The 26,669-nt window shown below is 31.7% G+C and overlaps 1 protein-coding gene across 2 annotated transcripts in view; it reads left to right on the forward strand.

The window, feature by feature from the left end:
* The window catches only part of LOC119632696 (integrin alpha-PS1), a 140,555-nt gene that overhangs the window by 76,976 nt on the left and 36,910 nt on the right, over window positions 1–26,669 (forward strand). The gene's annotated exons all lie outside the window — the stretch shown is intronic.

Here is a 26,669-nt window from a genome sequence, read left to right on the forward strand (position 1 = left end):
CAGAAACATTTCCTGATCGATTAAGAATTCAAGGATAAAAACTGGTTATGATTTCCCCAGGTACATGTCCACGATAGATTAAAAATTGAGAGAACTTATCAAAATGATGGACATACTTTTCATATGTTGGTCCATAATTTTTGATTCCGTAAAGATAAGGCTAATCTTTGTTCAAGGAAGATTGATGCTAAATTTCAGGTTTCCCCCTTCATTTTTTTTAACTGTAGCGATTTCACAAAAATAATGGGTCAAAGTGATCCATAAGTAGGTAGAGACATCTCATTACGTATATTTCAAAGTCTTTCCAACTAAGGTCAAAAGTTCAAAAAGGTCACATTTACTCACGCAGTTTTACTGGTATTGAAAACATATATTATATGACTTTGGGGCTTCGTGAGTAAAATAAACCTTATAGGAAATGTATTAAGCCACTATCAACTTTTGTGTTGACTTTTAGGTTTGATGATTTCCAAAAATCTTTGCCTACGTGATACTTGTCTGAAAATGCTCTATAAATATATGAAAAAAATTATATAGAAAAATAGTTTTAATGAATTATTTTTTTCTTAACATCAACAAATGATTTGCTTACAATAGTTAAGTGATAGATGAGTGATTAAAAGCGGTTGCACGTCTTGCTAATTTTGAACGTTGTGAGAATAAAGAACTCACGATTGTATATTTATCTTTCGACCAAATCAATTTATCTTAAAATGAAAATATTTAAAGATTGCTAAACTTATACAGATACTGATAGACGGACACACAAACAACTGAATGGGAAATATTTATAACTGCTTGAAGACCGACTACATACAAACTTCAGGCTCCTTTAAGACATAATTCTAAACCTTAGAAATCAATTAATTTGGCATCGTCTTATTCCTCAATGCAGATATAGAAATTTTCACAAATCAAAATATATGTACATATATATAAACAGTGCCAAAAGCATTCGACATTTCCACAAAACCGCAGTAAATCTTATCGCTGGCAATGTTACCATGCCAAACCTTGGCCGGGCGTGTAGTTTTCTTTATAGGAGTTACAGCCGTTAGCTCGAGGTTGGAGTCGCTTTGACGAAATGAAACATAGTTAAATATAGTTAAAGGGCAGACGAATCATCCTATCATATAAGTCCGAACTACATGTTCGATGACATTTTGTGGATTTTTTGTTTGAAAATTAATGGTTTGGTTGCACAATAATTGAACAAATTGATCGGAACGACACGTACGGTCCGTTTCGGGCTTATAAGATACGTTTACAGTTAAGTGTTATATGTAGGATTACCAAATTTTCTTAGACTTTAAGTGGAAGATTGGTGTCAACTCTTACGCAATGTTTCTGTACAGCACAACAAGCTTGCAGAAAATCCGATGTCTTTTGCAGACGTATTTAGAGTGACATAAAGAGTACGGCATTCGTATTAATCACGTTTTCCCAGCAATTTTATTTAGGGCATTTAATTGTCGGTTACCTTTGAAAATAATATGTCGATCAATAATTCTCGGGATAGGCACATAAATGCCGCTTTCAACAAAAAAATTTGTACAATTTGTAGGGAGTTCCACGCCTCAAACGATGCTTATTAAAATTTCATGTCACTTAGACGATTTATTTACGGGGTGCGGCGGCGTCAATAAATATTCTAGAAATTACTGCAGATAATCGAAATGTGAAATTGTTAGATATAGTTGGCATCCTAAAGATATCGAAAGGGCAGTCTATTCCTAATTTCGCCTAAGAAACATGAACATGGATTCTGCATTTGTTTACAGTGGAGGAAAAGTCTTAACACAATACCTTAAATCGCTGGTTTCAATGACAAATTTGCATGACTTGAAGTTCGATTTGCTACCTCAGACATCATATTCTGCGAGTCGAGGGCTCTGGGGACCAAATATCTAATTGTACATCTCAAAAGCATTTTGGAGAGAAAAATATTTCAATGAAGTGATTTACACTAAAGCGCATTTGAAGTCTTTATAAATCGAACACAAACAGAGGAACCGGAATATTAAAGAAATATTGAACTGATAAAAAGCGTGGAAAAAGAAACCAGAAAGAAAATATGTGTTTCTTATTTAGTCCCGGAAATTATTGATCAATTTAGTTTATTTTTAATGTATATAAAGTATTTTTACATCTATATATATATATATACTGCATTATACACTACACATACATACATTATATATTACATATATATATATATATATATATATATATATAGTGTTTTATATATATATCTATATATATAGTGTTCAGCAAGTTAATGATAAATCTTGATTAAAAACACACTTCTTCACATCCATTATATTTAATTGAGTTGTAAATTTCAATTTTTATTACATTTAACACTCATTTCTCTTGTTGTTCTCGTTTCGTTTCTTTTTCCTCGAATACAGGTGAGTGTTTTGCATACTGACGAACGTTCGTTATGACCGGGAATCGCATTTGCATATTATAAGTAACGTATAATACTGGTCTGAAGCGTAAGTAATTTTAGATAAGTTGCTAATAAAGTTAAGTCGAATATGTCAAATGTGATCTCTTAGGCTCGCTGTACGATGTTGGTTGTCAACAAAACAGTTGTTTTGACATTAATCGTACGTAATTTGCAGAAAAAGAGGAAAAGAGATAAAACAAAAACAAAAATTTTTTTGTTAAGAAATTTATTAGGAGTTCATTGTCAGAATCTTAATTTAACTGACAGATCGTGTAGATAATTTCCTTTAATTACAGACGAAGCAATTAAATGTTGCAGCTTCTCTAAAGGCTAGTCTCTGTCGAATGGCCAGTCAGTATTCAATCAACTATAATATTCATAGACAGAATATGATAAATAAAAGTGAGAGATTACGTTAATTTATTTCAAATGGCAAACTTAGGAGCTTAGAGCATACGAAGCGCAGATACACATATGCAATAAATAGTTTTAAATTTCTAAAGGCTCATAACTTTTACGGGCTATTTAATAATTGAAAATTGCTTTCAGCGATAAGCTGTGTGCATATCGAAGATCTATTAACACACTCTAATGCAGTAATTTTCTATAATTTGTAAAATTTTTTGCCTTCTTTCCTAATATAAGCATTTATTAACTGGTAGAAAAACGCTTTCGCACGAACGTTAACGTCATAAACTTAAATATTCTTTCACTTTAAACATTTTAAACTGCACTTGAGAAATGCCCATTAAACGAGTAGGAAGTTAAAGAAAGCATGCAAAAAAATTATTATATATCGTTGTGCAAGTAAGTGCTTGTGCAAATAAGTGTGTGTGTGTTTGTAAGAAAAAAACTTGTATGCAAAGGTAGGAAACTTTCTCTAAACCATTTCATTTCATTATAATCAACGACTTAAAACAGAAAACCCACGCATGTATATATATGTATGTATGTATGTTGTGTGTGTGTGTGTGTGTGTGTGTGTGTGTGTATTGAAAGTGCCTTTCAATTAATGAGCTTGTTTTCTTTCTTCTTCTGCTTTTTTTCGATCTTTTTCGATCTTTTTCTTCTTCTCCTTGTGCTCCTTTTAAGTTAATATATATATATATATATATATAGGGAACAATAAGTTAAGCGAATGAAAAATAATTTGAACGTGATTTTCGTAAAAATTTAAAGGAAACATGAAATTTCTTTTTACTTTTATTTATTTATTTATTTTTTATTTTTTTTTTTCTCTTGATTCTGTGCTAATTAGTTTTGAAAGGAGTAATAGCTCTGCTAACTCACATACCAAACTGCTATATGAGTTAACCCTCACTATTAAAGGTCTTTGCTTTTTTCATTAAGTATTTATTACATTATCGCTGTTGGTCACCGCTTTCGCGCCTGCGCGCGCTCTCACGTGTTTCTATCTTGTGTATGTGTGTATTTGTGCTAAAATGAACAGCCGTTTAACTGGTACAACAGCTCGAGCACAGCATGGACACATTGTCATCCAATCTTATTTAAATGCATAATCTACACGATAAAGTTTTTGTCACTGTTTTCTTTAAACATAGCTAACAATTTATTTTTAATGTTAAACATTAAGGCTCTAGTCGGCCGTAAAATAAAAATTTCTTTTCTTTTTCCAATAAACGTATTGCATACGTTGTTGTTTCCCCTACTAACAAAAAATTCGTTTGAATTCCATAAATATTAAAATATTTTCGTCATTATTTATTTTTGCAAACACCAACCGACAGTTAGTTTTCACTGACCTTTTTCTCTTTCTTATTAATTTATTGTGCATTTTTTTTTTTTTTTTTTTTTTTTTTTTTTTTGCGTATATATATATATATATATATATATATACATATTTGTGTTTGGGGTCGTATTTTTGTACTATTAGTTTTTTTAGCTTACACAGTTTAAGGAGACAGCAAAAGGTCGAAGCATTTATTTTAAGCGATCTTTATAACACCTCCTCGCCACTGGACTTTTGTTGGTTGCGTTTGTTGGAGGTGCAAAAGGATCGCATTTATACGAACACAATCCTTAAACACCGCAAGCTTTAAAAACGAATCTCCGTGAAGTTATGGACGAGCTGCCGCCCATAGGCAAGTCATCGGAAAATACCTCTAAGAGGTGTAGTCTATGTACAATGTCCCCTGGAAGACATTTGAATGATGTTGAATTCCACAATTGATGGCAACGTCCAAGCAATGCACTGAGAGAAATAAGTCAAAAGTGTGTGTACGTTTACTTTCGGAAACAAAAATGATTAACGCAAGTACAGAAAAATAAAATTACTTTGCAAAAATTTAAAATTTGCTTGAACGCGCCTCGTCTGTAAATACCGCGTTCGGTGATATATTGCCTGGAAAATGTTAAGAGTATTAAATTGAAATTTGCTACACCGGCTTCCGTTGCGTATATCAAGCCTTAAACAATCCTTCTTCTGACTGCCATTCGGTTAAGTCCATGACTGATTTAGTCGTTACATCACAAAATAGATCTGTCCGTTGATGGCGTCGGAAGACCAATTATTCATTCGGTGCGGAATTGATATCTTGCCGGATGGACAATAGACGGTACTCAGTGATCGATACTTTAAATAGCTTTAAAAACTTATTCACGTTATCAATGTAAATTTCTCAAATAAAGTAAAAATCGACGGCAAACAAGTACTATCCCTTCCTCCCTTCTTCCTATGCCTTCTATATAATTCTTTCTAATTGCCACTAAAACAAAACAAAAACAACATATATCTAGCAGAACAAAGCGGAAACAATTTTAATGTAATTAGGACAAGCATAATGGTTTTCTTAATTCCAATAATTTCTAGATTTTTTCGCAAACTGTATACCACATATAGAGCATAAAGGAAACTTGACGAAATAGTTGTTAATATTTTTTACCTTTTTGAAAGACGTCTACACAAAAATGGTAAAAAAGACAATTGAGCTTTTATGAAAAACTGAATTATATTCACTTGATTAATTAGCGAAATCGCAAACATTGGATGATTCGGGATATTAAGGATTAATAATAATAATAATAAAAATAATAACCATAATAGTTATTAATTAATAAGTTTGTATTCAAATCTAATAAATTTATTCGCGTGTACCGAAAACGGTACATATACAAGCATTCAAAAAATGAATTTTCACATATATATCGTGATGTCATGATCACTCGCGCAAATAAAGATGAAGATTACTTGGGCTCTATAATAGCTTTCAGATAACCTAATATATTATATTTCGAGTAAAAATAATTCTATTGGGCATCGTGACTCATCATCTATCTATACATTTAGGAAGTACTTTACATTTTGTATAAGACCAAGACCTATTATTTGACATCAATCATGCAGTGGAATCATTCTTTAATCAGCTGTTGCTTGGCAGCTAACACTATTCGTAGCATCGTTAAAACCAGTGAGTCGACATGATTCGTTCATTGCAACAATGGCAAACATCAAATCGTCATTCGTTGCGGTTGGCAAGTTTGTTTAGTTATCTTTTTTGGCTCACCGAAATCGCAGATGACATTTTATTATTGCTTGCTTATATAAGCAGACAGATGAAAATTAGCCTCAGCACGTGAAATACTTTTCTTTATCCGATCTTTTTTCCGATCAGCGAAGGTACAGTGAACATATCTGAAGACAACCCTAGTTTTTATTCACCAAGTATCAAATGCCAATGACAGTTATGTGTTAAGAGTTTAAAAATGACGCGAAACTTCATAGGGCACCTCTTAATGAACGGCGCTATATTAAGATTTTCGATGAGATGGAAATTTCAAAGTTCACTATAAAGCGAACATAGTATTTTTTCTTCTTTTGTTTATATGATTAAAAATTGTTAAAAGACATAGTCAAAAATAATTCAATGCTAAGTCCGATATATGCTTTTTCATGTTTACATCAACTGCCTAAAGCGATTGCAATACTGCCATACAAAAGATTCTTCTTCAGTGCTTACATCCTCAACATGAACGTGTCGTTATAGTATGTGTGTTGCGCTTGAATATATTAAAGGGTTACAAAGTTAATATAATTGGCAAAACAATTATAATCAACCCAAACACATATACACAACATGTTCGATGAAATTTATGTGAACACAACCCCCCACGTATACGTATACATACACAACGTATATATCATCATATTTAATGCAAACACTAATCTACCGAAGAAACATTAAAAAAAACCAACGCAAACCACACAAACTAATTTACACAAACTTCACATTAACTCCATAACCAATAAAACGAACTTAATCCAAATAACCACAAAAATTTTATAAAAAAAAAAAAAAAAAAAAAATGAAAAAAAAAATTTCAAAAACATAAGAAAAAGGTACAGATTGCTTAAGAAGTGATATTATTGGTTTCAGTTGAAGCTGAAGAGAAAGAAGACAGAAGAATATATATAATATATATGTATATGTGTATGTATATATATATATATATATATATATATATATATATATATATGTGTGTGTGTTTGTGTGTTCGCGCATGTATATATGTATGTATAATATATATACATATACATATATATATATACATATATATATATACTTATATATATATACTTATACTTTGCAGAGAGTAAATGCATTGCCGTGGATTGTCATGGTGACCTGAAGGCCAAATAAATGTATAGACATACAGATAACCAGCATATAAAAGAACTTCTTCGTGGGTTGCTTAACGAATACAACAAAAATTTCTCATATACAATAACAACAACAAACAATATATATATATATATATATGTATATATATAAATACTAAGAAAAACAGTAGGTGCAGAACAATGCATATTTTATTGACCCAAGGGGTCCTAAAATAAAAATAAGAAAAAAAAAACAAAAGTAAAAAAAAAAAAAAATTGTACAAATCTTCCAGCCATTCAATAACAATCAACTAAAGTTAGCCTCTTACGGCCATTAAAAACTTGAACACCAATAAAAGACAAGTTTGCCTACTTCAGAAACACTTTTTTTTTGCATAGTCTATTCTGAGACAGACAGACAGACAGACAGGCAGACAGACAAACCGATAGACAGATTGAAAGTATACATCATTGTAGGCCGTGATTTGTTTGATGTTATTTAACTTGCTGGTACAGATACAGATTCCTCCAAGTGTTTTCTTTGATTTTCAATTTATGAAAATGGAGTAAGTTTTCTTATACCACATACTGCATACATATATTGTATGTCTGTATTTACTGTCTGTCAAAAATTTTTCTCTATTTTCTTTGTTAGTAGCAGATAAACTGAAACCATTAACTTGATATTCTAAACTTTAACTCGACAGGCTAGCGTTTGCTTTTTTTTTTGCTATTTTTGCTATTTTTTTTTTTTTCGCTTGTCATTTATTGACAATTGCTGCCGTTAAAACGCTCTGACTATGTGTAAATTTTTTTATTTTGAAAAACGTCTATGCCTGGCTGCCTGCCTATACGCCTGCCTTCCTGCCATTTAGCTTTTAATTTAAGCTAAACTAAGACACGTGTGTGACTTAGTGAAATCCATTTCTTGTTTTATAAGCATTTTCACATATCCTCTGATGAGTGGGTGCCACCCAGTAAATCGTTGGTGTCTAGTTTCTTCTCTTTTTTTTCGGGTTATTTGTTAAACCCTAAACATTTGACAAGTTTACAGGAGTGTTTTTTTGCTCCTCTACTTAAAGTTGGTTTTTTTTCCACCTTTTTTGTTAACTCATTTGTTTCGTAACAACTAAATGTATTGTATTGTTTACGTATGTTTATGAATTGTGGGTTTCATCTACCATAAATGACGTTTAAGCAAATTGAATTGAATTGAATTGAATTGGTGAACGCGATGAATACATATACAAAAAGGTTGATAAGAATGTGGGCGTTACTCAAAGATCGGATTTATTTGACGCTTCAATTGCAATAAGAGTTCAATAAGTTCATGCAATTTTAATTAATTTGAATTGACAAACTTGAATATTGAACTAATATTGATAAATTTCTCTTGAAATATATGTTTTTCAAATGTTCAACTTTTTAATCAGGATGCCATTCGAAAGGGTAGACCAATATGAATATACACTTGGTATTTTCGTCTTTATGTTTACAAGTGTCCGCTTATCATTCACTTTCTCACTTCACAAAACCTGCTAAGATTTAGTCAAATAAGACTTTTATTATTATCCAGACCAAACGCATTGGTAAGATATAGAAAAAAAAAAAAATGACTTCAATCTGCTTTCGAAAACATGAGACAAAATACGATAAAACCAACGAAATCGGATGAGAGTCGCCCTTAATGTAAAAACTTGACCTTTTAAGATAATAAATGCATCTATAGAATGAGTACTAAATTTGTCTTTCCATGCCGTCGTAACAGCCAGAAATACATATTCGAGCCCCCATAAGGGCTCTATCAGCATAAGACTCATTTTCGAGTCGACTTAGCGGCCTCTTCGCCTGTCTATCAGTATGTTGTTGCAAAGCTCACGGTCAAGTTCACGTATAAATGCTTCTTTAACTGTCGGTAGCGGAACGTGATGATGATGGAACTTCATATATCAATCATTATGAAATTTATTCCCCTACAAATTGCATTAAAAAATAATGATCAAAATTAAAAATCTTGTTCGCTGGATGTAATTTAAAAAATCGGCCACGGTCAACCCTTAAATATCCTAAAGCACTACGCGTACTATAGTTATTCATGTAAGCACTTTTCAAAACAAGTCGTTATGGGGTAAATGGTCGAAAAGGTGGTCTTATCTGAGCTATTTTCAATAGCGTTCGTCCATGGGCCAAGACACGTCAGTATACCAAATTTCATCACAATATCTCAAAGATGATGATTTGCAGGTTGAATACAAAAAAATAAGATGAACAAAGTGATAGACGGACAGACATTGTTAGATCCACTCAGAATCACTGTACTAAAAGATGCGCTAATAACAAGCCCTATTTGGTATTGCGTACATCCGTGCACACTTAATATACCTTATATATATATATATATATATATATATATTTTATGTAGGGTATAAAAATAGAAAGAAATTATATGGTCATGCAAAGCTACAAATTCATCTTAAATTTGACAAAGTAGGTGATGGGGGAGGAGAGAGGAGGGGGGCGGGCACACTTGACATCTTCATTTTTCAAATTCATTTAGACAAAAGGAACGTTTTTTTTCGAACATGAGGCACTTTATGGAAAGTTGTTGTAAAAATGATCTGATCTGATCCATTTTTAATAAAATTCGTCCTTGAACAAAATTTGATCCATTCAATCTACATTGCAATAGACACATCAGGCGGATAGATAAACTTAAATTGCTTCATATCTTAAGTCGTCGTGAGTGCTGCGTACATTCCTTAAAAGTTTGTTCAAAATGAAAAAATATATTAATGTTTGGTTACGTGTGAATGAATATAAAAGCCTTAAACTATTGAAATAAAAAAAGGTGTTTTTTTTTGGGATTTTTTTTTTTTTGAAAACTGCTTGGCAGCTCTGAGAAAATTATCAAGTGTGCAATTTTGCTTTCGCCATTTTTTTTTTTTTTCAACATTCGAGACTTTATTGTAAAGAGCTAGTTATACGTTTAACTTTTCAAAATATTGAACCGCGTTAGACACTACTTCTGTCATCTATTAGAGAAAAGATGAATTACGGGCGAAAAGAATAATTGCTCTTTTACGGGTATCCATAAAATAGTCCATATTTGAGTACCGTCATAAGAACGGAAATATCGTTCGACCAAATAGTAAATTATTTATCGAAACTATGTTAATCGGAAGCAGAAATATCTACTATCAACAGCGGGGTGTGTAGGACATTCAAGGTTAGAATTGCAAACATTTGCTAGGCGACTATTCCTATATAAGAGCGAGTTGCTACGTCTTGAAAATTGCCAGGATTTAAGCGTTAAACGTTAAGTAAAGTTTAAGTTCCAGTTTAAGTTCATTATAAACCAATAATTTAGTCATTAAATAATTGCAAATCAATCGCTTATTAATTAAGATCAAAATAAGATTTAAACAGATTTATCATTCCATTGGTAGAATCTCTATAGGATCCTTTTCGATACGAGATAAAATAACTCATACAATTATACAAAGTCAAGGAAATTACAGATAATTACATAATTACTGTAAAGAATTATAAAACTTCCCGATTTCTGCTGTGAACCTATAGCCATTAACAATAAATAGCCTTACTATTCAATGGCAGTGAGTTTCATAACTTCACAGCGTTGGCAAAATATAGTTCTGATGATTTTAAATACTTGTGGTGTGGAAAAATGTAATCCATCGTACGCCTGGATCTGACGAACCGGAATCCCTCAAATAGATTAGATTAACCTAATTTAAGCTAAGCTTGATTGTTCTTGTCAACTGCAACGATTTACGAAGGATCTGACAAGTATATAATTGAATTATCTGAAAATATTCGATTGACTGGATAGATATGTATTTCATAGAGATGTTTAAGCAAAGTATTTTTGTACCAAAATATTTAATCGATGATAAGCACGAATATGTTTTCTTGGTTTTTGTGAATATTGCTATGAGGAACATGCATACACAAACAGTATTTCAAGTGATCAAGTAAATGTATCAATACCAATAAAATAATTACGTTTCAACACATCAATCAATAATACCCGCAACGCATATATTTCATTTCTTTTTTCTTTTTTTTTTTCCAAAATTTGTCTTGATTCATCGAAATGGTTTCATTCCGCAACGACCTAATCATTTTGCCTAAATATCTCTCCATCAAGCATGCTTTCGAGATAGTTGCGAATAAATATCTTGAAGTCCCTGAAAATCCATCCGGTCTGGAGAATAGGTTGACCGAAATGGTTGGTATTTTCTATCAACTTAGGAACCTGCGCTGTAGTCTGCATTCAACTGTGAGCAAACGCGATATCCGCGAATACAGTGCATTTTTGATATCTTTAGCATGTGAGCTATTTTTCGCAACTTAACTTTTCGATTATCGCGAGTAATTTCCATGATATTTTTGATATATCCGGGTTTCATCATTTCTTTTGGGCATCCAAAGCATAGAGCATCGTCGCGGCTACGAAGTCCGTAAACAAATGATCAAAATTACAAGCCGCATGAGTAGCCGAGTAGGTAGGCATTCGCGGGTTCAAACCTTAATGCGGTAGTTATAGTGAGTGCTCAGACGTTAAAAGACGTTAACACTTACCGATTGGACACACATCCAATAGTCTGCCGCCTTTCCCTTGTCTCCTTCTTTTTCCCCACTTCTTTTCGACCATCATCACCGTATTAGGCGAACAGAAGACATCCCTTGAGGGATTAGTCATTTATAAAAAAAAAGAAAAAAAAAAAGAAAGCTTCGTTTGGAACTTGAGATTACCTGTCAGGTCTGAGCATTATTGTGCTGATATGTTAGTTCAAGATTTTTAGCATTTATAACATCAAATATAAATGAAGAGAGAATTAGAAGGAGCAAAAGTATTCCAAGGGCAACAGGTTGTCAAGAATTTGTTTAGCAAAAAATGCATCTTATCCGGCACTTATTTACCGTATTTGCCTGATGTCGTGCGTTTGCCGACGAAGAGATGGAGTTATGGCAGAGACGCAAAGGCCATCGAAAATTCTTACGCTGGAACTAAGAACATTGGTTCGTTTACTCCCGGCTTCAATGAGACTCTGCAGAAGTAAAAGGATTTGAAAATTAATTTCTTAAAATGTCCTTTTCACTTAGTATATAAGGTATGTCGGAAGAAAAATGTGCGAATATAAAACTTAAGCAGAGAATAGTGCGTATATAGAATATATTAGATATGATGCTTGCATGCTTGGGAAACTATGTTCACATGTCTTTATACCTTATCTGTCTGTAAGTTTAGTTGCTCTAAACCACAATAAATTCAAATGTTATTTAATTTAAATAAATTAAAAATTCTGTTTTTTTTTTTTTTTTTTTTTATATAATAATTTCTTTTATCTAAAAAAATATTTAAAAACATCAAAACAGCAACTCTAAGCTCTAGTTATACATACAACCTTGTAAATGTATGAAGGAAATGTAGAAAACGTACGTAAACGTATAAATAATCGTGTATTATAAAAAAAAAAAAATAAATAAATAAATATAAGAGTAAAAAATTTACTGATAAGCGTTTTTTTTTTTTTTTTTCCTATGCCTTACTTATATATATATATATATATATATATATATAGATATGTATATATTGCACAAGTGCAACAAACACTTGAGTGAACGCGCTTGTAATAAACTTTAAATACATCATACACATCGCACAGTAGAGTATAAAGTTAAGAGTGTTGTACTGAAGACAGAGAGAGAGAGAGAGAGAGAGAGAGAGAGACAAAAAAAAAAGAAAAAATCAAGCACACAAGTGCCTTGAAATGCCTTTTAGATGCAAATGCATCCAAATGAATGCTTGAGTAACGTTGGTTGACCGCCTTTTTTTCTGTTATTTTCGTTACAGGCCGCCAACAACACTTTAAACTATAGAAAAACGCAGTTTTGTTAATGGCACGCTTATAATTCTCCGTTTTTTTTTTTTTTTTTTTTTTTTTTTTTTTTTCGTCTTTTAAAGCAGAACTTGAAAGTGTAACAGTTGCCAAGGGTAAAAAAGTAACTCAACAAAATTGTATATAAGTATGGTTGGCACTTAGCTATTGTTTAAATATTAAGCATAGGTATGTGCTTAGCTGTTGGTATAATCTCTATGAAATTTTAGTATTTTATTATTATTATACAATAAAATTGGGGGCGTTAAGTGCGATTTATGGTTACTTAGCAAGAAAAAGAGAGCACCGACAAAAATGTTATATGCAAAGCGGGGGAGGCGACTACTACTACTACTACTACTACTACTACTATAAATTAAATTTTTACAACACACACACACACACATACAGTAGATTTTTCTCTCAATAAAAACTTATTTTTAAAAGCATAAACAATGATTGCGCAAGCACAACACAAAATACGGCAGCATGGACAAAAGTTAATATTAGATACCCGTTGGATTTCAAGCATAAATTCTATTCTTCTTTATACGTGCATACAACATGCATACAACTTATGTATGTATGTATGTATGTACTAATAACGACAGACACATGAATGAATTTATATAAAGAACGAAAGTATAATTAATTATTATATATATATTTTTGTATATATATATATATATATATATATATATATATAGACTATCTTGATATTCAGCGTCACTCGCTTGAGTGAATCTATTGCCAAAGAATATCTAGATTTTTGGGTAAAACAATTCCCTAATTAATGCATCATAATAGTACCCTTTCGTACGCTGTCATAATTCTTTGCCAATTTGGCTTATGGTTAAGGAAACCTTAGCGTAGTTATGCGTCAATAAAGAAATGTAAAGAGAATTCTATGACTGCTCAAGAGGCTACAGCAGATGTCGAACAAAAAAAATGCTTCAAAAAGTGATAAAAAAAAAAAAAAAAACATTACCGCGAATGTATTTAAGTGGGAGGGAATTACTTCAAAGGAGAATATATAAATAAATATTGTGTGTGTTTGAATTTCCAATTCGGTTTATTTTTGAACAAATTTTGACATAAATGTCAGTTCATTCTGTGTTATTGTTGGAACTTTCAAAGTCATAATAGAAACTTTTGTCTTGTTTAACGCCATGGATTTTGAATAACGTTAGCTAAGTCTCTGTGCTTATCTGCGCATCATCTGTTTTTGCTACGCTCACGACCACGGAAGATAGAAAATAAAAACATTAACAGAATTGAGAAGAAAAAGAAACTTTGTTCACAAGGCAAACTATGTATCCGATCCGCAGTTAAGCGCTAAATATAACATCATTTAAATGGCTTCTACGGCTCATCTAAAAGAAACGAAAACGTTTAACAATATTTTCTAGCATTTTTGTCGCTAAATATAGTCTCATTTTACCCATAGCGTGTTCAATATTCATATATTTTTTTTTTTTTTTTTTTGCATATTCTATTACACTAGACTAACATGTATCATCAAAAAGCAATAAACCATGGCAATGGCGTATATGTGGCGCATAGGGCAAAGCTTAAAGATAACATTGGACATTGTTGCAAGTTGCAAGTTGCAAGTATCTTTTATAACATCCATGCTGACCATTCCGAACGATCGGCACAAAATATATGGTGACAGGGAAATATTTCTTACACCTCTAGTGGGATAATAGCAATCGTGCGGTATGTGAATTGTTTCGCCTTTCATTGCACCGAATTTAAATTTTCACCTAATAGAATTCTTAATAATAGGGCTTTTCATTTAAGCACAGACAATAAACATGTTGCGTGTTGGTTTTGTGAGATTTGCTGCCTTCAAATCTCCGATAGATATTTACGGATGAAGATTTCGTCGACAGTGATCTGCTTGTCAGCTCTTCACTGAGTCACACATTGGCCGGGAAGCATTAAAGTGGTTGTTCTTATTAATTCGCGAAATAAGGTAACTGCGCACCAAAAACCAAATGACACGATTTTGATAAGAAAATTTAAAAATTCATCATTGGATAAAAGGAAGAAAAAATTCAGCAAATACAACAAAGATATTGCAACAAAATCTTTTTGCCACTCGTACTCAAACCGATTTCTAGTAAATAACATTTCGGTTCGCTTAAGAAAAATCATTAGCCATCAGATGAGCATCGAAGAAATTAAAATATGAAACTGCCACACTCCACGCAATCCGATTCGAACGATTTTCAATAGGTTGCGTCCTTGGGCCATGGCATGTCAGTGAAAATATCGTAAAAACTGCGATTTGTAAGTTGAACGTAAGAATATATGGACAAATATCGGACGAATAGCTGTATAGATAAACTTAAATTGATTCAGAAGGTTATTCAGAAAATGTTTCTGCCTTAATAAGTCTAATCTAACATTCAGAAGATCTATCTCAGTTAAATTATTGAAATTTTCTCCTTCCCTTGGGCTGTTTCTTTGCAACATAGTCGCATTTGGGCGTATGCTCGGTAATCCTTCATACATCTTATTGAAATTCTAAAAAATTTGCAAAAATTCGATACAAATTTAGTGCATGGAGCGGACAGTCAGAGTTTTCACATGTCCCGCCTTCCCTTGTTGTTTACCAGTAAGAAAATCATTACATCCAATAGAAAATCAAGGTACGTATAAGAAGTCAACATTACTATGGGCCTCGGTTCGAAACGTTGTCGCATTGCTTGCTATTTTTAGGTTGCATTAAACCGTATTTTTATTGCACGGTCTATTTTTTACAGCAGGATTGCTAAAAAGTGACGATGAATCTTCGTTGTAAACTTTACTTATTTTCAAAAGTCGGATTGCGACGCGTATCAGTCTTCGATAGACGTCTTTCCAAATTTGAAATTGTACGATCCTTAGCTTCGAAAGCTGACAGAGACTTTGCCATGAAAACATGCGATTCCGTATAGTCTAGTGGATAGGACGTCCGTTACGCAGCCGAAAAGACCACATTCGATCCCTGGTGCGATGCAAAGTGGATTACATTTTACTACACTTGTAGATGGTAATGCGTTGATTGTAATACCGTCATCTACTCCCAGTTGTTGTTATTGTGTGTTATTTTTTTGTTTTACCTAAAACGTCACATTGACTCCCTCCCATCTTTGGTAATTAACAGGACACTTTTACTTAGTTCCCCAGCTCTCTTCTTCGAATTGTCGGGAAGAGAACGTTTCCCGCAAATGAAGTTTTTCTAGCACATAACTCAAGCTATTCACAACTTAGTAACCATCTTATATTCCTATATTTAAATAATTTAAAATCCTTCTATATACATAATAGTATTATACTAATATTTAAAAATATTGGTGTAATGTGTAGAAGGTCCTTTAAAAGGGAAAACCAAAATTGACTCGAATATGAAAATGACGATTGGAAGAAGAAATAAAGCCAAACCTGTCAAAAAGTTATACTCGCAAGGTCGAATTTATTAGATGTCAAAACCAAACGGCCTTGCGATATAGACGTCTATAGCCAGCACCAAAGTCATGGCTTCTTAAACCTTTGGTCCATTTGCTTTACTTCAGTAATCTTTAATGTTCAAAGTTAACGCCTAAGTATGAGTGCATCCATCCTCTCATCTATTTATCTATTCTTTAGTAGCGAACTAAAGTTTCACCAACATGAGATCGCACCGAGACCAAAACGAGTTCGAATGCGACGATTTCTTAGAAAAAAAAAAAATACTTAAGAAAAGAAACTTTTTTGTGTGTGCGTTCGTTGCAATTAAGCTGTAAATGCAACGTCATTAAATGGATACTGCGGTTTACCTTACAGGAAACTACCCGATGAAGCTTATTTCCAAGTTCTCTCTCTATTCAGCGAATAGGGTGCATAATAGTCGTTTCCTAACGCTTGAATGCAATCCGGCTTATTATTTAAATAATCGCACAAGCAGTATTCGAAAGGTATTAAATAACATCTTCTTACTGATCTTTCGTTCTCCGAATTTTTTGAAATCATTCCGTTAAGAGACTTATCACGTAATCAGTCGATTGTTTAGCGTGCTGTGTGACATGTGTTGCCTTATCTTAATGCAAATCTTAATGTGATCTAGATGAACAGCATCCATCTTAGGCTATAAAAAATTCGTCAAACCTGTAGTACGCTAGAGTCACATCCTAAATTTCAAAGGACTAAGCACCGTTATCGCCATCGCACCAAAACTCGCATCAAATTGAAAGAATCCGATGAATTTATTTCGCCAATCTATTCAGAAAATAAATGTGTCTCCGAAATGCCAAAAATCAATGGCGTGTGTGTTAATGTTTCACCTTAAGGTGACTACAATTTTCTCGCATTTTTTTTTTTTTTTTTTCGTATTCGTCATTAATCTCTGCATTAGTATGCAAATAAATAAAATTTTCAATAAAATGTAATTTGAAAATTTATACAACAAATAGAATATTTTTGAATTGAATGAAAAATATTAAGATATCGTAACAATTTGAAAATACTTCTATTAGTTTAGAGATATTGCAGAATAATAGGTAAGGCAAAGTAGTACCCAACCTTATAGCAAAATGACATTTTTATTGATTGATTGAAAATAAAGAAATATTTTCCCATATTACTGCACTTTGACAGACAGCTAATCTTTATTACGTAACATATAAATAAATTTGAACACCTATGATATAAACTCAAGATACGTATGCCACATTTTGATGCCTTGGTTTTTGCTTGCCTTAGTTAGCGATATTTTTTCTAAAAAATGCCAGCAAACTGATGAACTCATCATACCAAAATTTGTTAGTAGAGATTAAAATCAGCAAATCAACAAAAAAAAAAAAAAAAAAAAAAAAAAAAAGCAAAAAGGAGAACAGAAAAAGTAAATTACACTAAATTGTGCATTTATATGCAAATATTGTGTGATATCGTATAAACACTTTTTCGAAGGCACGTTTATAAAATCAACAGCCATTAAGCCTTAAAACACGAATAAACAATGAAAACTACAAGTAATTGACACTTTAACAATGACAACAACAATAGCAACAACAGTAACAACAGCAGCAAATATAAACTGCATATAAAATAAAATTTTACTGAAATATCAACAGAGAACAACAACAACAACAATGAAAGCGATTGTACAAGAAGGAATCCAATACTTCCCTTGAACATGACCATAAGACAAGAGCGGTTAGTTGGTAATAAAGCAACAAAAATAAAAGAGAAAAAAAAAAAATAAAGACAAATATACAAATAATCAATGAGTGACTGAGTGAGTGAATGAATGAATGACAATAGCAAGCAATGATTAAACTTGATTATAAAAATGCATTGTTATAATGTAAAACAAAAACAAAAGCAAAAAAAAAAAAAAAAACAAAAAAACCAATCAATACAATAAAATAAAAAAAAAAAACAACAGAAACCGCAAAGCAAAGCAAAGCAAAGTGAAGATAGAAAATACGACATAACCAACTGCAACAAAATATATTCACTACATAAGTTCCACCATTTAAGGAGATGTTTTTCATTTCCAGACACGCGAGTCAAGTGAGATACTGTGCGCTTTTATAATCTACATATATGTATATATATATATATCGGTATGTTTCTATGTATATTTTTAAACGCACCTAGTTATTTAGAAATATAAGTCCGTAGACACGTTTTGTATTGCGTTCATGTGAAGATTTTTTTTTTTTATATTTATTAGAAAAGAGGTTAATATTACAATAATACACTCTTGCACTTAACACTTAAGTATTAACGCATATGAATATTTGCATACTATTTATTACATCCAGAAAAATAAAAACTATATATCTTTTAATATATATATATATAATATATATATATATACATATATATATATATATAAGTTAAGGCTTCTGATCACATTTTTCTAGACTTTTATAATAAGAAAAAAAAATTTAATAATGAAGATCACTTCCTCTTCCTATTATCACAGTCAATAACATTTCTCAGCGGAATGACTAACAGACAGACAGACAGACAGACATAATTAAAACAATTCAAAACTTACCGCTTATCAAAATTATACTAAACTTTGAACACGCCTACAATTAATGATAAAAAAAAAAATAAAAAAAAAAAAAACTATCTAAAATAATCGACAGCCAATATTCGCCCTAACACGAATAAACAACTTTTGTACTTTTCCTCTTATGTGCTTTTCTTTTCCTCAAACACACAAAATTATGACTAGTGTCATAGTAGTATGACAAAGTTTGTGTGAAAGTATAGTTTTTGTTTGATTTTTTTTTTTTTTTTTTTTTTTTTTGTACTGATAGTCAGTTTCAACATAAGGCACCAGATTGTCTGTGGTTGCTTGGAATTTTTAAAGTTTTTATTTTCTTTTCTTTTCTATCGCTTTTTTTTTTTTTTTTTTTTTTTTTTTTTTTTTGTTTTATTTTGTTTTCTTTCTATTTCCTCGACTCAGTTACTTACTTTTGCCTTTTACAGTTGCTCAGTTTATTTATGCCCGCATTGTTTTTGTTGTTGTTTTTAACAGTTTGATCTTTCATATTTTTGAAATTCAATTTATTGTAGATTTGCAATAGCATTACCCCGGCGGTGATTTATTGATTGCATAAATATGTATAAGCTTAGCTTTTTGAATTTATTTATTTTTTATTCAATTTGCTTTTCCCCGGCATCAGTAAACTTTTACCCAGCAATTCATTGTATCTAATTTGTCATCAATTGAAATAAATTAATATAAAAAATGAAAATAATGATAATTTTAAATTGATTTTGTTGTTGTTGTTGTTTTTATATATTTTTTTTTTTATTTTCTAGCATTTACTTTTTTACTTCAATTTCCATAATTGAAATTTTTCTCTATATTATATATATATATATATATATATATATGTATATATATGCGATTAGAAAGATTGAATTGAATAGATTGAATTTTTTTTCTTTGTAAAGTTTGTTCGTTAAATGCCATAAGTATTATACGTTATAAATTATAGTTTAGATTAATTGCACAATATTTAATGAATCTATTCACAGCTCAGTAGAATCGTGATTACAGATAAATTCGTAATAGGAGAGATTGTATATGGGTTGGCATGCAAGTAGACTATCCAATAGATTATCTCATTCGACACTATGCTCCCTCAAAATCGGATAAACCTCGTTAGCTTTATTTTTTCTCCTCTGTGTATCAGAGAACACCATACATCAGCACAAATTGGATAAATGCGGATGCGTAGGAAAACCGCCCCTTCAGTTCAAGGTTTACTTGCTGAAGGCATACTTTATAAAGAAATACACTGTCGTACTGAAGTTAAGTTAAAACGCTAAAGTCAACGTACAATGGAACCTTAATTCCTAAATGCATATTGTTGTCAATTGTCTACATTGTAATTCCACTTAATCTTAAAATTAATTTGATAAAAAAATTTAAATGCAAAAAATTAAAAATAAAATAAAACTGGAATAAAACGCATTTAACGTTCAAAAAAAAAAAAAACACTTTACAAGGATTGCTATATAATGAGACATTATAGGTGTTAAACATACAATGTGGATTTATATCGTTGTGCATTTAAGGGTTTAATACCTTAACTCTTTCCCTATAGTACAATTTTTCATGTAACGCCATCACGAAATAACAACAGTTATGACTTCTTGCTATATAAAGTTTTACTTTTCATGACTTTTCACATATGTACGACAAGCGGGCCCGAAAATAGACCTTTGCAATTCAAAGTTCATTTATATGGTACATTATTATACTATTTCTTATCAATTTGCAGCATAAGAGCACAAAATCTGTATGCGAATATAACACATACAAATACATATATACATATAAAACATATTTTCAAAATAGAGTATTAGGTGAGAAGTTGTCGTAACAATCATTCTATACAATCCATTTTCACTAACATTCGATGTTAAGAAAAAATCAATCCTGTACCGAATTTCATGACAACATCTTGAAATCGAAATTTATAAGTTAAACATAGACGTACAAGGATAGACGTGAAACAGACAGACGCAGATACATACTTAAATTAGAAAATTATACTCAAGCGATTGGTATAATAAAAGTTTAATCTACCTGAAGTCGTTGCGCGTGTTGCATGCAACCTCATAAACTTTATATACCTTTGTCAGAATATATACAAATAACTTAAACTTCAGATTTACGTTTAACTTTAAGTTTATATGAGGATCGTAAATCCAAACCAAAATAGCAATTATTGTACAACGTGGCGTGTAAGCAATATGTAGATTACGATTCTACAATATTGCGTGGACAAGGTCAATTTTCTCCATTTGTATAAAGCTACTGTAGGATCCTCCATAGAATATATGCAGAAGCTTCTGTAATTATATCGGTTGTTATTTTCTTTTTTAAACAGTAGTGTCCGAAGGGTATGCAGAATACTGCTTACTGCATGTAGAATATTGCTTAGACTTTGAGAATAACTTAGTAGAAAGTATTTCCTAACGGCCACTTCAGCAATGACGAATTGTGTGACTAAAAAAAAACTCCTTCATAAACCGTGCGACATGGACGGGAACGTCGTCTTGTTGGAACATCCAATTATCACCATATAACACTCAAGAAAAAACGATTCAATTGTTTTCTAATAAGTCAACGTGCCTTTCTCTCTCTCTCTCTCTCTCTCTCTCTCTCTCTCTCTCTCTCTCTCTGCGTTCATTTTGTCGGATACAAAGCATATTTTTAAGTTTTCTCGTACTTCGAATGCAGGTCATCCCATAAGAGGTTCATCGCCAAGGTTACCCTCCCCGATCCCCTTCGATATTTCTGGCGACCATCGGGTCCGTCCATATAAAACTTTTCCTCTATCCTAAATATAATGTTTCCGAACTTTTTCCGTCGAAATTTTTCTTGGTCGACAAATGCCATATGAACATTTTTACGGCGCTGGGTTAAACGTGGTTTGGAAATTTTGTGTTCATAACTAATGCGTATATCATCTTTGACATGTTGCTTCATAACCTGTTCCGTTACATTTTCGCCTAATTCTACATTTACTTATATGCAAAGATTTGCTTTAAAGCTAGAGGTACAACACTGCGTATGGAAGATATACAAGTTAATTTTTAACCAAATTTTTATTTATGTAGTTATTTCATAAGAGGAGGAATTACTCTTCAACCTAAAACTTAAGAAGAAGAATACGATTAAGTACAAGTTTCCGTCGAAAATTTTAAACATTTTTTATTTACTTATTTCTTCTTACATACATACATTGATTTATATGTTCAACTAAAAACTAAAATATGTATAAAGTTCTGCTCGTATCAAAGGAATAAAATATCTAAAAAGAGACAAAGAAGAAAGTCTCTCATTAATAAAATACATAATGCCCTCTAATTGAAGGTGTGCATACCCGATCAGAAGTCTACAGAGTCGATTATATTAATCAGAATGCAAATCTAGGTATTCCTGTTGCATATCAGATTCGAAATTACTATTGTTAACACTGCTACTCCTTGAATAATATGAATGATCGTTTCGACAACGGGGACCCTTTCTTGAACATCTTCCGCTATTTTTTCATGAATTAATTTTTAAAAATCATTACTGTTATCGCTTTTTTTTGGTGATGGAATTTTTACGTCAGCGATTGATAAAGTCTTTGGAATTAGAGCTATGTTGCTGCGGGTGATCGTCTCCGACCAAAAGACATTAAGATTTTGGAGAACCTATCACTGAAGTCATTCGAAATTTTTATGTTTGTTTTGGCGAACAGTGGATTCAAAAATTGATATATGGCTTCGGAAGGTGCAAAGAGTTGTGAAAATGGAATTATTTATGACAACAACTAGAAACAAATAGAAAATTTACAGAAAATAAGTCTTTGCATGATAACAGAATTTACTTTTTCTTAGTCCACAATGAAAATTGATGCAAAATAGTGATGGGTCAAATAAAATGACTGTGAGCAGTTATGATTATGTAGATTTATTTTTCGAGCTCCTTCCCACGAAAAATAATACTTAAAATGACAATAAGTTATTGCAACAAGACAATGATTTTTTGGTATTTTATGATTGATATACGTAAAGTTTTCTAGTAGGCAAACTGTTGTAAACTCTATTTGCATCAAAGCTGGATTCTTATATATTTTGATGCTCATCAGCGAAGATTAAAGTGTATATTCAAATTGTTAAAACCTTTGCAACGCCCAAAAAGAAGCTATATATTCTTGATCAGTTTCATATTTTGAACTGATTTAAGTCTGTCCATCTGTCCGTCTGTTGTAAACATTTTCCTGACCGTAAAACACGAAGCTGTCGACTGCATATTTGGCAGAAACATTGAAAGGTCTTGCACGCAAGTTGGTATTGAAAATAGGCCAAATGGGTCGAAGGACACATCCACAGTACCAATAAAACTAAGAATATCGCTATTTTTTAAACCGAATAAAATATTGATTTTTTGCTCATCGCTCATGAACTAGAGCAAATAAATGTACAAAAATTTGAATGCATATTCTGTGGGAAGAGATTGACCACGCCTTCCCAATATTATAGTGTATTAAAATTTAATTGTTTTTTCAATATCTTTACAATACGCAGCAACAAGGTTCAAAAGACCCATAAAGTGTATAAATTCTTGGCCAGCTTCAAGATTAGAATGCACGAAGAAAGCATGTCAAGCATTCTCCCGATCGCAAACCAAGAGATATCGCCTACAAATTTACAAAGGAATTTAAAAATTACCTAAAATTTGCAAAGCAACGCCCACACGCCTATGTGACAAAAACTTACTTACTTTGAAAATCAAAAAAAATCAGCCGAGCCGACTGTATTATAAAGTATGAAAACTTAGTTCTTTTCCTCTTTTTTAGTCTTTTTTTTTAGAATAGCGGTGATGGGCATAAAAGATTCGCTCACGACCGAACATAATTTTCTTACTTGTTCTTCATTAACTAATGTTTTTATTCTTATTTTTTTTTTAAATTTTTTTTTTGTCTAACAATTACTCATAGGATTTACATATTACTATGATTACGTAAAGCATTGAAAATAATGTAAAGATAGCCTGAGATCTATAAGCATGAAACAGTTATAAAATTGAAGCAGAAAAATCAATTAAAAATTGTCACACACCACAACACAACATAAAAACGAATAGATTTTAGAGTTAATTTTCAATTTGTTGCTTGTTTTTCCTTTTGAAATATATGTTTGAATGTATTCGCTGAAAGTAAAACAAATGACTTATATTGCTACACTTACTAATGTTACTAATTATTTATGCACGTTTCGCGTATAGCATAAGTATAAGAAAAACCCATTTAAAAATAATTCATTATTTTGAAGCAATAAAAACAAATCGGCCCCTGAGGATATGAAAACCATATCTGTGCGAAGAAGGCGGGCAGATCTCTTGTTTTTTTTTTTTTTTTTTGTCTTCTCAATACTCATTTTGCTTATGAGAAATATACAAATCTATAAAGAAATGTGTGGGAGATTGTTTATATAAAGAAATTGATATACTGTGAAGAAAAAAAAATAAAAAAAAATAAAAAATTAAAAATGAAAAATAATAAATAAATATAAAGTAGGGAGTAAAACTAATAAAATAACATTTGAAACGGAACTTAAGTAATAAAATAAAATCTAAACACTTTAAAGCATACAAAATAAATATTTATTATTTATAATTTTAGCGTCTATTTACAATGTGCTGCGAAACTGAACCACCGATGGCTTATTTGCTTAGCATTTCAGAGTTAGAAAGGAACCTTTTCACACAGCTGAAGTTAAACACATAGCGACGTGGCAATGTAAATGCATTCGCATATATATATATATATATATATATATATATATATCTATTTCGTTAGTTAACTAATTCAATTAGCAAATGATTGCGTAAATCCGTGATGTATTCATGTGAGAAATAACAACAAAACTGCCCGAACAACGAAATTCAATATTTAGTTAACTAACTGGCTAATGAATTTTAAGTCGAACAAAGTATTTAAGTATTTTCACAAGTGTGTAAAATATATTTCTATGCAATGTGTAAATATTGACAGTAAAACAAAAACAAAACAACAACAACAACAAAAAATACTTACCTTTAAGCTCTTTATGAAAAGAAAATCTAGAAATTCGTTAGTCAGAAAAGAAATCACGAAACTACGTTAATAGCATTATCGATCCGCTTAGGTATTAACTTTCTTATACCATTTCTTCCACTCTATAAACATTTTGAGACCAATCATCATCACATCTGAAATAAATCAAAATTTTGCCCCATTGGTCGACTCGTCTTTCATTAAAGTGATCAATTCGAAGCCATTGACCGTGTCTATGACCGTGTTCGCCTGATGTCTGTCCATTTAGTATTGGTGTGATGAAATTTGCTGCACTGCTGTGTTTTCGCCCCTGGACCAACGCTATTGAAAACGAATTCCATCGTCTCGCCATATAACGACTTATTTTCACGAATCGTTTAATGACAACAAAATTGCGATGTAATAGTGTGGCGGTGGAATTTTAAATTCATATGAAAAATTTTAATCGGGTGGAACAATGTTTTGAATCCCCTATCTTTCTTAAGAGAACTAAGCCTTCGCATGGCAAAAAGTTCTGATTTGCAATCTTTCATAGTGAACATTAATTCATAATAGTAATTGTGTAGTAGTAGTGACGAAGAAGTCAACCTTACCGAATTTGGATGATAAAGGTCCACATTCTGAACGCTACCGCATGTAAGGATTCTCGTGAAAAAACTCGAATTTTTAGCATTTTCCAATGAAAATTTATTCATAATAGTGGTTTGACATAAAAATTAACTGGACGAAATTTGAACCAGATGGATCTACTTTCTTGACTCGATTCCATTAAACGGCTTTCTATCGCAAAAAAATTTCCATTTTTCACTATATTAGATTAAAAATTTCTCCATAGTAGCAAATTGGTATAAAATGTAACCGTTTACATCACTTTCGTGACCGTAACTGATAAGGGATGGTAATCACTTTTTTTAATCTTTGCACAAATCTTCTTATTTCATGGTCTTAACCAAGTTTAACAAAATCGCAAAAGTCTTCTCTAATTTTGGATCAACTGTAACCTATACTGCAGATATATGCACATTTAGGCTCATAGCCATTAAGAAATTTCCTGTCTTGGACAGGAATGACCCAAGATTTGCAACAGAGTTGCATTATGGGACTATATATACCATTTTAGAATGGTACACGTGGTAGCGTGTCGTGAAATAACCCAAGGTTTATTATATAAAAGTAAGAAAGCCTTCAGACGTTACGAAAAAAGAAAAAATACCCCTATCTACAATACGCTTTCTAAACGTATCCGTGCAGAGTTACGGAACTCTCTCTCCTCACTCTACGTCTCTTTAAGTTAAAATAATAAGGATGAGAAGACATTTCCTGGACGGAAGAGGTGAGCGTTAACGTTCAATTTTTTAATATAGAATACTGAAACATGGTATACTTACCCTTAGTTGAGCCCACGGATTGAGTTTAAAAATGAAATGAACCGCTCTTATCACTGTTAAACCATTCAAAACCGTAAATCACTAAACTGCATAGCAAATAAAAGATTTTAAAATTGATATAAATGATTTATAAGAATCCCGACTGACCATCTTATTCATACTATAGTTTTGCCGATTCAATTGACGAGACCCTCTTCACTTACTATCATGAGGGTT

This window comes from Glossina fuscipes, unplaced genomic scaffold (genome assembly GCF_014805625.2).
Source record: "Glossina fuscipes isolate IAEA_lab_2018 unplaced genomic scaffold, Yale_Gfus_2 0, whole genome shotgun sequence".
In the NCBI taxonomy this organism is placed as follows: domain Eukaryota; kingdom Metazoa; phylum Arthropoda; class Insecta; order Diptera; family Glossinidae; genus Glossina; species Glossina fuscipes.